This window comes from Arachis hypogaea, chromosome 20 (assembly GCF_003086295.3).
Source record: "Arachis hypogaea cultivar Tifrunner chromosome 20, arahy.Tifrunner.gnm2.J5K5, whole genome shotgun sequence".
In the NCBI taxonomy this organism is placed as follows: domain Eukaryota; kingdom Viridiplantae; phylum Streptophyta; class Magnoliopsida; order Fabales; family Fabaceae; genus Arachis; species Arachis hypogaea.
Window position 1 is genome coordinate 26,475,170 of NC_092055.1, and position 15,863 is coordinate 26,491,032.

A 15,863-nucleotide genomic window follows, 5' to 3' on the forward strand; every position below is an offset into this window, starting at 1 on the left:
CCTGTAACACCCTACCATACAGAGACTTATGCTTAAGTCATAATTCAGATATGGCAAGGTATTACGACCTCTAAAACAAAAATTTAGTACGTATAGTAGTATGAATGATTGATTATAACTAGGAGCCTTGTAAAAAAAAGGGATAAACAAAAACCGCAACTCGAAAGCGCAACACTCCGATCACTAACACAACGAGCAAAGGATAAGCTAACGCAAGATCATATATATAAGGAGTGTCAAAAACGGGAATATCAAGACTCAAAATCCGGCTGCGAAGATAACCGGTCCGAGCATAATAATATATACATATAATAAAATAAGGAAACCCCAAAGGAAACCCAAAGGGACACAAATACATACAACCTATTCTCCAAAATCCCCTCTAGAAGGAGTCATCACAGTTTGTATTATTTAATGGAGATAAAAGTATCTAAACAAGATATATAAACCAAACAGAGTCCCAAGAACAAAGGATCTTCGCTAATCCAGAAGTCTCCAGCATGCCTCAACGAGAAGCCTCGCGTCCTGCATCTGAAAACCACAAAATCCGCATGGGTGAGAACCAGAGGTCCCCAGTACGGTAACAGCTTCCACATATATAATACATAATAATAGAGGAAAGCCGAAGGCAATCCTAGAACTTCCTCCAGGTAATATCAAAGCTTATAAACAAGCTAAACCGTAAGTGGCAACTGACTAAAGATCCTTCATTCTAACTAATACTTCCCTTTCCAATTCCTTCAGACCTCCCAACCACCAGCAGGAGTATAATATAGCAAACACAGTTATATCAGACAAGAGATTTACAAATAGGAACAGATAAGGCATTTAGGCAATTAGCAAGTAATATGCAGTCAATAGGCAATCTCAAACAATTCATGTAGTATGCTTATGATGCATGCCTGTCCCTAGTGGCTGATGATATCATCTGTCGGATATAGAGCCAACTCGACAAGTCCTGGTAGCTAACCATTGGACTGTCCCTCTGTCGTGCATCCCCAACTCGAGTTATACTCATCATAAACTTGATCATAATCATGATCCATATCCATCACCCTCACTGGTGAATATTTATCCATCACCATCACTGGTGAATATTTATGGGGGCGAGCTCATCCGGGCCTTTCACAGTGCCCGGCCACACTTACGACATTGGGTTAACAGAGCTTCGAGTCTCAACCTGGAGCACATGGTGGCTAGCCATTGCTACTACCCAGGGAAACCCTCATCTCCAATGGTGGAAGTGCAAACATACACAATTCAATCAACAGCATATATGCATTTATACTTGGCCATAAACATGGCTCCGCCGTAACACGGCAATAATCTAGCCATCCGGCTCACGGTTAAATCCATAACCAGCCAATTCATTAACAATTATGGCCCTTCGGCCCTGGCATAACAAGTACTTCCACCGCCATTCTCCGCATCTCACATAATCATCTTTGATCCTCAATGATCATTCATTTTTCCCCTTGCTTCACTCGCAAGTTACCACAGTCACTAGCCCTTTTTCTCATGCTAGGCATATCATAATGATTTAAGACATAAGTGGTGAGATCGGAGGCTTAGAAGTATGAAATTTGGCTTTTAAAACTCAAAAATCAACTTTGGGATGAAAACAGGGCCACGCATACGCGCACTCCACGCGCACGCGCGGATGGCCTTATAACTCATCTACGCGCAAGCGTCATACGCGCGAACGCGTGGGTTGAAAATTAGCCAAACAACACGCACGCGTCAGCCACGCGTACGCGTGGGTACTCTTGTGCCCCAGGCACAAAACTGGCACAACTCTGGCACAACTCTCTGGAAAATGGCTGGGCATTGGGTGCAGCACATTCGGTGCGCCCGCGCACATCACGCGCACGCGTGGATGGCGTTTCCTGGAAGAACGGCGCGTACGCGCCAAGTGCGCCTACGCGCGGGGGGTCATTCTGCTAAAAATTTTCTAAGTTAAAAACTGCAGAATTCACAGATTCAACCCCCAATCTTCCGACGGTCATAACTCTCTCATTTTAAATCATTTTTCACCCGTTCTTCAAAACAAGCCACTTTCAACTCTTTTCAAAATCAATCAAAACATGCCAATTTCAACCCTTCTCTTTGAAATCATTCGAAATGTACCAAAATCAACAACAAGCCATCCTCAACTCACACATTGACATTTTACCAAAATTTCTAAAACTACCTCCAACCATTTTAACACTTCTTAATCAATGGCTAAAGGACAAACACAATCTCATGTCATACATTCTTCTCATCCCAATTTCCAATAATATTAATTTCCAAATCAACCATCATTATACATGATCAACATCATACTCACCATCAACATGGTACCACCCATCAATTCAACCTCAATCACCCATCAAGCATATATCACAACATGCATTTCTCATACATCACACAATTAAGGCATCAATATTCATAATCACATATATGAACACATCATATATCTCAACTATTCAACAACACCAACAATTCAATGCCTATCTTAGGGCCTCTAGCCTAAGTATTTCCTACCACATTACATATTAGATACGGGAAACCGAAACCATACCTTAGCCGATTTCCCAAGCTCAACCGGAGCACTTCCAAACCACTTGTCCTCAAGCTCTCAAGGTCTCAACACCTCCAAGAACAGATTTTGTCACATAAAACCCTCTTCCAAGCTTTCCAAAATCACCAATCAAGCTCCAATATTCACATATACACAACCTAAGCCACAATCATCGTACCCATACACAACATCTCAATGCCCAAACCTCATAGAACAACAAATTATACTAGGGTTGAGAATCTTACCACACCCAAGGTCCAAGGAGACAAGATTAACCTTCTCCTTCAAGAGAGTTGGGTCCTATAACATCAAAGAACCCAAAATCTCAACATTTTTGCTCATGAAACTCGAAATCAAGGGCTGGAATTTCGAACAGTAAAACGTGGCTTACCTCAAGATTGATTATATGGGTTTTGTAGAGCTCTCCGCGGTGAACGCGTGGCCGCAAACGGAGCGGCAATCGGAGCTCTAGATCAAAAGTTATGGTGGTTTGAAGATCAAGTGAGAGAAGGAAGTTGAGAGAGTGTTCTTCCCCCTTCCATCTCAATTTTCAGCGTGTTTTGGTGTTGTGTGAGGAGAGAGAGTGCTGAAAACTAGGGTTTTGGTTTAGTTATGTTGGGCCAAGGGCCCACTTTGGGTCCGGTTGGTCCGGTTTGGCCCGTTCGGTCCAATCTTGGTCCGATTTCTATAAAATTGGTACCGAAATTCTCGTCTCAATTTCCTCTATCACATTTAGCCATAAAAATAATATTTTTGGCTTTCTAGAATAAATTCTCATTTATGGGTTAATTAGCCATTAATTAACCGGGTCTTACATTCTACCCACCTAATTGGGAATTTTGCCCACAAAATTCAAATTCAATTACCTGAGAATAAGTGCGGATAATCCGTTCGTATCTCCGACTCAAGTTCCCAAGTGTGTTCTTCAACACCGCCTTGACTCCAAGCCACTTTGACTAATGAAACCTCTTTTCCACGCAATTGTTTGATACTAGTATCGTCAATTCTAACTGGAGCCACTGGAAGCGTCAAATCTTCTCTTAACTGAACTGATTCAGTTTCTAACACATGGCTAGCATCAGGAGTGTACTTCCGAAGCTGTGACACGTGAAACACATCGTGCAGGTTCGAAAGATGAGGTGGTAGAGCCACCCGATACGCCACCGGCCCAATCCTCTCCAGGATCTGAAATGGACCAATGTATCGAGGATTCAACTTCTTTGCTTTAATCGCTCTACCTATTCCTGTGGTCGGAGTAACCTTAAGGAAAACATGATCTCCTTCCTCAAATTCCAAGGGCTTCCGCCTCTGATCGGCGTAACTCTTTTGGCGACTCTGCGCCGTAAGCATCCTATCTCGGATTTTCTTAACTTGTTCAGTAGTCTCAGCTATCATTTCCGGCCCCAACAAGCCTTTCTCTCCAGTTTCATACCAACATAGCGGAGATTGACATTTCCTCCCATACAATGCCTCATACGGAGCCATTCCGATGCTCGCATGGTAACTATTATTGTATGCAAACTCCACTAACGGCATATACCGATCCCAACTCGTCGGTTGGTCCAAAACACAAGCTCTCAACATATCCTCTAGTGTTTGGATCGTCCTCTCAGATTGACCATCTGTTTGAGGATGGTAAGCTGTACTCAAGCTTAATCGGGTTCCAAAAGCTTTCTGAAATGCACCCCAGAACCTCGAAGTGAAACGAGGATCTCTATCAGAGATTATAGTAGCAGGTACACCATGGAGTCTCACAATCTCCTTTATGTATAACCGAGCTAGCTCCTCAAGGGTGTAAGTCATCCGAATGGGCAAAAAGTGAGCTGACTTCGTCAGTCGGTCCACAATCACCCAGATAGCATCAAAACCAGTCCTAGTCCTTGGCAATCCCGACACAAAGTCCATTGCAATACTTTCCCACTTCCATTGCGGAACCTCTAAAGGTTGCAACATCCCGGAAGGTCTTTGATGTTCAATCTTTACCTTTTGACAAGTTAAGCACTTTGAAACATATTCCGCCACATCATTCTTCATACCCGGCCACCAAAACATCACCTTTAAATCATGGTACATCTTAGTACTTCCCGGGTGAATGGAGAATCCACTTTTGTGTGCCTCCCTCAAGATATCTTGTCTCAAAGTACCAACATCCGGCACAATGATCCTACCCTTGAATCTCCATAACCCATCTTTTTCTTCCGACACTCTCCACTGTTTTCCTTGCTCGATAGCCGGTAACACCTTCCATAATGCTTCATCATTTTCATGAGCCTTTAGGAGTTCGGACTTAAAGTCACTTGAGATTTCTAATCGGCTCAAACACAAGTTTCCAGATACTTCTTGAGCACCAATTTTTAGACTCTCGAATCCCTTGAGCAACTTCTCCTCTTGAAGCATCATCCAAGACGCATATAACGACTTCCGACTTAACGCATCCGCCACTATATTCGCTTTTCCCGGATGGTAATTCAACTCAAAGTCGTAGTCCTTCAATAATTCCATCCACCTCCTTTGCCTCATATTAAGCTCTTTCTGATCAAAGAGGTATTTCAAACTCTTGTGATCGGAAAAGACTTGGAACTTAACCCCATAGAGATAATGCCTCCACACCTTCAAGGCAAATACGACCGCAGCGAGTTCCAGATCGTGCGTAGGGTAACTAACTTCATGAGGTCTCAACTGTCGTGAGGCATACGCCACCACATTATGATGCTGCATCAGCACGCACCCTAGACCCTTCAACGATGCATCACAGTACACCTCAAAAGACTCGTTCGGCTCAGGTAACACTAACACAGGTGCAGTGGTCAACTTTTTCTTCAATGCCTGAAAGCTCTTCTCACACTCAGGAGTCCAAACAAACAGAATGTCTTTGCGAGTTAACTTTGTCAACGGCAAAGCTAATTGCGAAAAGCCTTTGATGAACCTTCGGTAATAGCCAGCTAAACCCAGAAAACTCCTTATCTCAGTTACTGTGGTTGGTTGCTTCCATTCCATCACAGCCTCCACCTTAGTTGGATCTACGGCTATTCCCCTCTTACCCACCACGTGACCCAAAAACTTTACCTCATCCTTCCAAAACTCACACTTAGACAATTTCGCATAGAGTTTCTTCTCCTTTAAAATTTGCAACACGGTCCGCAAGTGTTCCGCATGCTCTTCTTCGGTCTTGGAGTAAATTAGTATGTCGTCAATGAAGACAACAACGAATTTATCCAGAAACGGACGGAACACTCTATTCATGTAATCCATAAACACTGCAGGAGCGTTCGTCAACCCAAAAGACATTACAGTATACTCGAAATGACCATAACGAGTCCTGAAAGCAGTCTTAGGGATATCCTCACCCCTCACCCTTATCTGGTGATAACCGGATCGCAAATCGATCTTGGAGAAAACCCCAGCTCCTTGTAATTGATCCATGAGATCATCAATCCTCGGAAATGGGTATTTATTCTTTATGGTGACCTTGTTCAGCTGCCTGTAATCCACACAGAGCCGCATACTTCCATCTTTCTTCTTTACCAGTAATACTGGAGCACCCCACGGGGAAATACTTGGTCGGATAAAGTTCTTACCCAACAATTCCTCTAACTGAGACTTTAGCTCGGCCATCTCTAACGGTGACATCCTATAAGGAGCACTTGAGATTGGTCCCGCCCCAGGCACCAACTCAATAGCAAACTCGACCTCTCGGTTAGGTGGAAATTCCTCAATATCATCGGGAAACACTTCCAAAAACTCACACACTACCGGAATCTGATCCAACTTTTGATCATCACCCGAAACACCAGCGGTTAACAACAGGATACCCTGACATTCGATTCCAGAACAGTTCACCATCATCGAATTCAAGTAATAATTATTCACCACGACCGGCCCTTCTGTATCTTCCGGCATAAAGTACACCGACTTTGTAGAACAATCAAGCAGGACATGGTTCTCAGATAACCAGTCCAATCCCAAGATAAGATCAAGACCGATCATCGGTAAGCAGATTAAATTATGGACAAAATCACGCTGCTTGAACCTGAACAAAACTTTCGGGCATCCTAGCCTAGTTACCATGGCTTCATGGGTAGCATTATGTACCTTTAGGTCATAACCTAAGGTTACGATCTTCAATCCTAACTCATGGGCTTTCTCAAATGCAATAAATGAATGCGATGCTCCCGAATCAAATAAAGCATTTAAAGTTTGACCAGCCATTTCACAGTTACCTCGAATGAGTGTCTCAGATCCTTCTGCACCCACAGCTGAGGTGGTGAACACCCGACCAGTCTGTTGTGCTTTCCCAGCACCTTGCTTTTGCTTCTCTGGACAACTTGCGGCTTTATGCCTCGCCTTTCCACAATTGTAGCACAAACCCCATCCGGCCTTGCATGGTACTCCCAGATGGTGACTCCCACACCTAGTACAAGCTTGATCATTCTGAGGCTGCTTCCCAAACCTTTTCCCTTGGGAGTAGTTGTTGTTGGGCCTCCTAAAAGAACCTCCCCTCTTGAAAGACAGACCTCTAGGTGCAAAGCTCTTCCCTCGGTTCTGTGGAAATGATCCTTTGTGACTTTCTTTCTCAGCGGCTGCCCTCTTCACACACTCTTCAGCAACCCTACACTTGTTCACCAATTCGGAGAAAGTCCTAATCTCCATTGGCCCCACCGAACCGAAAATATCACTCCGGAGTCCTCCCTCGTACTTAACACACTTCCATTCCTCATATTCCACCGGAGTCCCTTGACACATACGAGAGAATCTGAACAGCTCCTCAAACTTATCAGTATACTCAGATACGGACATAGTACCCTGCTTCAGCTGCAACAATTCAAGCTCCTTGGCCGTCCTAGCAGAAGTCGGAAAGTACTTCTTATAGAACTCTCCTTGGAAGACATCCCAGGTGATATAATCATCACCCTGCTGCAGAAGACGACGGATACCTTGCCACCAATGCGACGCTTCACCTGTGAGCATATAGGTAGCGAACTCGACACGCTGTCCTTCAGGTACCACTTGTGCTTGCAGTGCTCGCTCTATAGCCTGAAACCATGTATCGGCCTCAGTCGGGCTAGTAGTTCCCTTGAACTTAGGTGGATTAACCTTCAAAAAGTTTGCCAGTGTCATCGGGCCCTGAACTCCACCTCCGTCATTACCATGGTTGTTCATCTGTTGACCAAGAGCCTCAGCAGTGGCTTGCATAGCAGCAGCCATATTCTCCAACGCAGTCATAAAGTTCACCGGGTCATTAGGGTTAGTCTCCGGCGCACGAGCATTAGTACGACCTCTCCCACGGCTTCTACCGCGTCCACGAGGCGCCATCTGGTTCCTATACACACCAAACAATCGATATTAAGTTGATCAGTCTCAATATCGGAAGTTTAGTGCTTCAAAGTCCCAAATGCATGCTCATGAACGTTTATGCCAACTATATCATGTAGATATACTAACAGCACATAACACACATACAGAGAATGCACAGAAGCATAGTCAGTCCATTCCTCAGGCTCTACAGGAACGAACTGCTCTGATACCATAATGTAACACCCTACCATACAGAGACTTATGCTTAAGTCATAATTCAGAGATGGCAAGGTATTACGACCTCTAAAACAAAAATTTAGTACGTATAGTAGTATGAATGATTGATTATAACTAGGAGCCTTGTAAAAAAAAGGGATAAACAAAAACCGCAACTCGAAAGCGCAACACTCCGATCACTAACACAACGAGCAAAGGATAAGCTAACGCAAGATCATATATATAAGGAGTGTCAAAAACGGGAATATCAAGACTCAAAATCCGACTGCGAAGATAACCGGTCCAAGCATAATAATATATACATATAATAAAATAAGGAAACCCCAAAGGAAACCCAAAGGGACACAAATACATACAACCTATTCTCCAAAATCCCCTCTAGAAGGAGTCATCACAGTTTGTATTATTTAATGGAGATAAAAGTATCTAAACAAGATATATAAACCAAACAGAGTCCCAAGAACAAAGGATCTTCGCTAATCCAGAAGTCTCCAGCATGCCTCAACGAGAAGCCTCGCGTCCTGCATCTGAAAACCACAAAATCCGCATGGGTGAGAACCAGAGGTCCCCAGTACGGTAACAGCTTCCACATATATAATACATAATAATAGAGGAAAGCCGAAGGCAATCCTAGAACTTCCTCCAGGTAATATCAAAGCTTATAAACAAGCTAAACCGTAAGTGGCAACTGACTAAAGATCCTTCATTCTAACTAATACTTCCCTTTCCAATTCCTTCAGACCTCCCAACCACCAGCAGGAGTATAATATAGCAAACACAGTTATATCAGACAAGAGATTTACAAATAGGAACAGATAAGGCATTTAGGCAATTAGCAAGTAATATGCAGTCAATAGGCAATCTCAAACAATTCATGTAGTATGCTTATGATGCATGCCTGTCCCTAGTGGCTGATGATATCATCTGTCGGTTATAGAGCCAACTCGACAAGTCCTGGTAGCTAACCATTGGACTGTCCCTCTGTCGTGCATCCCCAACTCGAGTTATACTCATCATAAACTTGATCATAATCATGATCCATATCCATCACCCTCACTGGTGAATATTTATCCATCACCATCACTGGTGAATATTTATGGGGGCGAGCTCATCCGGGCCTTTCACAGTGCCCGGCCACACTTACGACATTGGGTTAACAGAGCTTCGAGTCTCAACCTGGAGCACATGGTGGCTAGCCATTGCTACTACCCAGGGAAACCCTCATCTCCAATGGTGGAAGTGCAAACATATACAATTCAATCAACAGCATATATGCATTTATACTTGGCCATAAACATGGCTCCGCCGTAACACGGCAATAATCTAGCCATCCGGCTCACGGTTAAATCCATAACCAGCCAATTCATTAACAATTATGGCCCTTCGGCCCATGGCATAACAAGCACTTCCACCGCCATTCTCCGCATCTCACATAATCATCTTTGATCCTCAATGATCATTCATTTTTCCCCTTGCTTCACTCGCAAGTTACCACAGTCACTAGCCCTTTTTCTCATGCTAGGCATATCATAATGATTTAAGACATAAGTGGTGAGATCGGAGGCTTAGAAGTATGAAATTTGGCTTTTAAAACTCAAAAATCAACTTTGGGATGAAAACAGGGCCACGCATACGCGCACTCCACGCGCACGCGCGGATGGCCTTATAACTCATCTACGCGCAAGCGTCATACGCGCGAACGCGCGAGTTGAAAATTAGCCAAACAACACGCACGCGTCAGCCACGCGTACGCGTGGGTACTCTTGTGCCCCAGGCACAAAACTGGCACAACTCTGGCACAACTCTCTGGAAAATGGCTGGGCATTGGGTGCAGCACATTCGGCGCGCCCGCGCACATCACGCGCACGCGTGGATGGCGTTTCCTGGAAGAACGGCGCGTACGCGCCAAGTGCGCCTACGCGCGGGGGGTCATTCTGCTAAAAATTTTCTAAGTTAAAAACTGCAGAATTCACAGATTCAACCCCCAATCTTCCGACGGTCATAACTCTCTCATTTTAAATCATTTTTCACCCGTTCTTCAAAACAAGCCACTTTCAACTCTTTTCAAAATCAATCAAAACATGCCAATTTCAACCCTTCTCTTTGAAATCATTCGAAATGTACCAAAATCAACAACAAGCCATCCTCAACTCACACATTGACATTTTACCAAAATTTCCAAAACTACCTCCAACCATTTTAACACTTCTTAATCAATGGCTAAAGGACAAACACAATCTCATGTCATACATTCTTCTCATCCCAATTTCCAATAATATTAATTTCCAAATCAACCATCATTATACATGATCAACATCATACTCACCATCAACATGGTACCACCCATCAATTCAACCTCAATCACCCATCAAGCATATATCACAACATGCATTTCTCATACATCACACAATTAAGGCATCAATATTCATAATCACATATATGAACACATCATATATCTCAACTATTCAACAACACCAACAATTCAATGCCTATCTTAGGGCCTCTAGCCTAAGTATTTCCTACCACATTACATATTAGATACGGGAAACCGAAACCATACCTTAGCCGATTTCCCAAGCTCAACCGGAGCACTTCCAAACCACTTGTCCTCAAGCTCTCAAGGTCTCAACACCTCCAAGAACAGATTTTGTCACACAAAACCCTCTTCCAAGCTTTCCAAAATCACCAATCAAGCTCCAATATTCACATATACACAACCTAAGCCACAATCATCATACCCATACACAACATCTCAATGCCCAAACCTCATAGAACAACAAATTATACTAGGGTTGAGAATCTTACCACACCCAAGGTCCAAGGAGACAAGATTAACCTTCTCCTTCAAGAGAGTTGGGTCCTATAACATCAAAGAACCCAAAATCTCAACATTTTTGCTCATGAAACTCGAAATCAAGGGCTGGAATTTCGAACAGTAAAACGTGGCTTACCTCAAGATTGATTGTATGGGTTTTGTAGAGCTCTCCGCGGTGAACGCGTGGCCGTAAACGGAGCGGCAATCGGAGCTCTAGATCAAAAGTTATGGTGGTTTGAAGATCAAGTGAGAGAAGGAAGTTGAGAGAGTGTTCTTCCCCCTTCCATCTCAATTTTCAGCGTGTTTTGGTGTTGTGTGAGGAGAGAGAGTGCTGAAAACTAGGGTTTTGGTTTAGTTATGTTGGGCCAAGGGCCCACTTTGGGTCCGGTTGGTCCGGTTTGGCCCGTTCGGTCCAATCTTGGTCCGATTTCTATAAAATTGGTACCGAAATTCTCGTCTCAATTTCCTCTATCACATTTAGCCATAAAAATAATATTTTTGGCTTTCTAGAATAAATTCTCATTTATGGGTTAATTAGCCATTAATTAACCGGGTCTTACAAAACCGGTACTGATGAGCGGATATTTTATACGCTTTTTGGGGATAATTTCATATAGTTTTGAGTATGTTTTAGTTAGTTTTTAGTCTATTTTTATTAGTTTTTAGGAAAAATTTATATTTCTGGACTTTACTATGAGTTGTGTGTTTTTCTGTAATTTCAGGTATTTTTCTGGCTGAAATTGAAGGAGCTGAGCAAAAATCTGATTCAGGCTGGAAAAGGACTGCTGATGCTGTTGGATTCTGACCTCCCTGCACTCAAAGTGGATTTTCTGGAGCTACAGAACTTGAAATGGCATGCTTCCAATTGCATTGGAAAGTAGACATCCAGGGCTTTCCAGCAATATATAATAGTCCATACTTTGCAGAAGGATAGATGACGTAAACTGGTGTTCAACGCCAGTTCTCTGCCCAATTCTGGCGTCCAGCGCCAGAAAAGGATCAAAAGCTGGAGTTGAACGCCCAAACTGGCACAAAAACTGGCGTTCAACTCCACAAATGGCCTCTGCACGTGAATTGCTTAAGTCTCAGCCCAGCACACACCAAGTGGGCCCCAGAAGTGGATCTCTGCATCATCCATCATAGTCTACTCATATTTTGTAACCCTAGGCTACTAGTTTAGTATTTAAACAACTTTTAGAGACTTATTTTGAATCTCATGACATTTCAGATCTAAACTTTGTATTCTCTGACGGCATGAGTCTCTAAACCCCATTGTTGGGGGTGAGGAGCTCTGCTGTGTCTCGATGAATTAATGCAAGTATTTCTGTTTTCCATTTAAACACGCTTGTTCCTATCTAAGATGTTCATTCGCGCTTAACTGTGATGAAGGTGATGATCAGTGACATTCATCACCTTCCTCAAACCATGAACGTGTGCCTGACAACCACCTCCGTTCTATATATGATTGAATGAGTATCTCTTAGATTCCTTAATCAGAATCTCCGTGGTATAAGCTAGAACTGATGGCAGCATTCATGAGAATCCGGAAAGTCTAAACCTTGTCTGTGGTATTCCGAGTAGGATTCAAGGATTGAATGACTGTGACGAGCTTCAAACTCTTGAAGGCTGGGCGTTAGTGACAGACGCAAAAGGATAGTAAATCCTATTCCAACCGGATCGAGAACCAACCGGTGATTAGCCGTGCTGTGACAGAGCGCGTGAGCGTAGTTTTCACTGGGAGGATGGAAGGTAGCCATTGACAACGGTGATCCACCAACACACAGCTTGCCATAGGAGGGCGTGCGTGCGTGAATCAGAAGACAGAGGAAAGCAGAGATTCAGAAGACAAAGCATCTCCAAAACTCCAACATATTCTCCATTACTGCACAACAAGTAATCTTTAATTTATGTTCTCTTGGTTATTCACAATTCAACTGATAAACATAATTGACTTCCTGACTAAGATTTACAAAATAACCATAGATTGCTTCAAACCAACAATCTCCGTGGGATTCGACCCTTACTCACGTGAGGTATTACTTGGACGACCCAGTGCACTTGCTGGTTAGTGGTACGCGTTGTGAGAAGTGTGATTCACAATTCGTGCACCAGGTACTGTAGCTATAGTTCAAGTCATTCTAACCGACACTATAGAAACAGTAGAATCTTCAATTATAAAAGGAGGCCTCACTCTCATTGTAAGGCACCCTTCAGTTTTACACAATTATAGAGAGAAGTTAGAGAGAGAAGTTCTGAGAGTTCTCTTGTAAGCTCTTCAGCTCCTCTTCTTTTCTCTTCTTGTTTTTCAATCAATTTTCTAATAAAGATTTATTCAGTTCCTCATCTTCGTGTATTTCAATTTTATCTTTCTGCATCTGCATATGTGTGCGGACTACCGCCATATCTAACTTCGTACTAACCTGCATATGCGTGCGGACTACCGCCGCATCTAACTTCATATTTACTTCCTTGCTCTTGCATCTATTCATACTGCATTCATACTGACTTTTACTTTCACGCCTTCTTCCCCTTTGCCTCCTTGATCTGTGTCGGGCCATCTGGTATAATAAATATGTTCTTTCTGAACCAAAGGAGGGCAATGATATTAGATTTTTGAAAATATGTCTAAACTCTTTCGTTCTCTCTCTAGACGTCTCTCCATTGGGGGATCTTCATCATCTTCTTCTTTACCCCATTCTTCTTCCAATGCTCTTACTGAGAAAGTAACTCAGACTGAGGAACTTTCTCCCAAACATAACATCTTCGAAGAAGAAGTTTGCTTCGAAGATATCAATCAAGCCATAGACAATTGGGAAATACCCAATATCCCTCAAGATGAGTTATATGTCCCTGATGACAACAAACAAAAATTTGATTACATTATCAAAACTGCTGAAAACAATATTCCTCTATGACCTGACTCCGGTGAGGAATTTCATCTTTTAACCAAGCAATCTGTCAGAGAACATGCCCGCCACTACAAATATCTTCACATAGGGTGTGTCCAAGTCGCTGTCAAGCCTCTCATTAGAGAAGGTTTGAATGTTTCCATTCTTATGTGCCTTAGAGACATTAGGCACAATGACTTCCAAGACTCCTTAATCGGAACAGTTGAAACAAGCCTTGGACACGGTCCGGTTTACTTCAAACTATTTCCCAAACAAAATAGTCAGTTTGTTAGATGTTAACATCCTTGACTCCCTTTTCTAAACATCCGAATTCAGGCTCTTAACATGAAGGAAGGATCCATCCCAACTGCCTTAATCTATAGAATTCAATACAAGGTCATGAACACTTCTAATTCCAGAGTCCTTCTTAAATCTCAAGATCGTGAAACCACTTTGTTTATCATAGACATGACAAAGGCCAACGTCACGGTCCCAAGGCTCATTAAGTGGGATGAAATTGACTTTTCCCGGTCATGGTCAATTGATCGAGCCATTCCAACGTAACCTAGACAAGCACCTCTCCTGCGAGAGGTAAAACAAGATGAAACAGGGAAAGTAGAGATTTTCTTCGACAAACGAAACTCTTTTTCTTCAAGATCTGAAGCAGGAACATCTAATGATTTTACTTCAGTAAGGAGATCATTTTCAGTGACTTCTCAATCCCAGTTTTCAAAAATTTCAAGACCCGTACATTCTGAAATTAATATTTCTAGGGTACAAAATAAATCGAACATTTCTCAACCATTTTATCAAACTGATGATGATGTTGATTTGGAATCTACACAATCTATTCAATCTCCAACATATTCTTCTGAATGATGGTGCCCATGAATAGCACAGAATTCGTTATAAATAAAGAAGCCCTACGTAAAAATCTTTACTCTAAGGAATATGATCTCCATAGAGAATGGTATTTATGTACATATACTGCTTCTCAAATCTCATCATTCAAAGAAAAATATTACAATTTTCTCAATGAAGTCAGAATTCATATTCCTTTCTTTGAATGGTTTCATGCTTATTCTATTAAAAATAATATCAATTATCCTTTTAAAAATAAAAAACTTTCGTCATCAGCGAACGTTATTTCAACCTGGAAAGTTAAAGATGGAAATTTAATCAAATCTGAATTTCCTCCAAAAGGATCATTTGTTATTTCAACTACGGAGGGACATAACCCGGTTATGGGCTCTCCATTTAAAACAAAAAATGTAGATGAAGTTGTCGCCCCTAAAGATATTAAAAATCTCATTGAGCAATCAAATTACACTAATAGATTTTTACAATGTCTGGGTGACAACCTTTCATCTTCAGGATCTGTTTTGTCTTTGAAAATTGCTACTGAAGCCTCTACTTCCAAAACTATTGAAAAACCGCTTTTCAAACCTTTCAAAATGAGTAGCAAGGCTAAACAAAGTCTTAAAAATTCTATTTTAAAACAAGAATCTGGTGATTCAGAAGTCATGCAGAAGATCGACCAACTTTTAAGTCGTCTTACTACTGTCCCCGAAACTCCTACAAACTCTGGTGAATCTACATCTCGGATACAAACTCGTGCATCCAAAGCCATTAATGCTCTTAACCAAGACTCTAATGAGTCCTCTTCAGATCAAAGTGATCATTCAGGAAAATCATCTCTCAAAGTTAGTGCGATCATGACTAATTCAATGACTAAATGGAAGGGTTTAACCAAACCATCTGCGCTTAGTTATAATCATATGTCTGCTCCTGATCTAGCCCTTGAAGAACGGGAACTAGGTTTTGTCAGCTTCAATGCCAATAATGCCTATGAATGAAACATAGATGGCAAAACCGAATACTATATCATGAGTATGCTTCAGCATATGACCATGGTAGGGATAGCCTATCAAGCTGCTCATGACACCTCTGAGGAAGCAATAGCCAATGTTATTGTTTCTGGTTTCTCTGGTCAACTCAAAGGTTGGTGGGATAACTACCTTTCTGATGACCAAAAACAATCAATATTTTCTTCCATAAAGGTTAA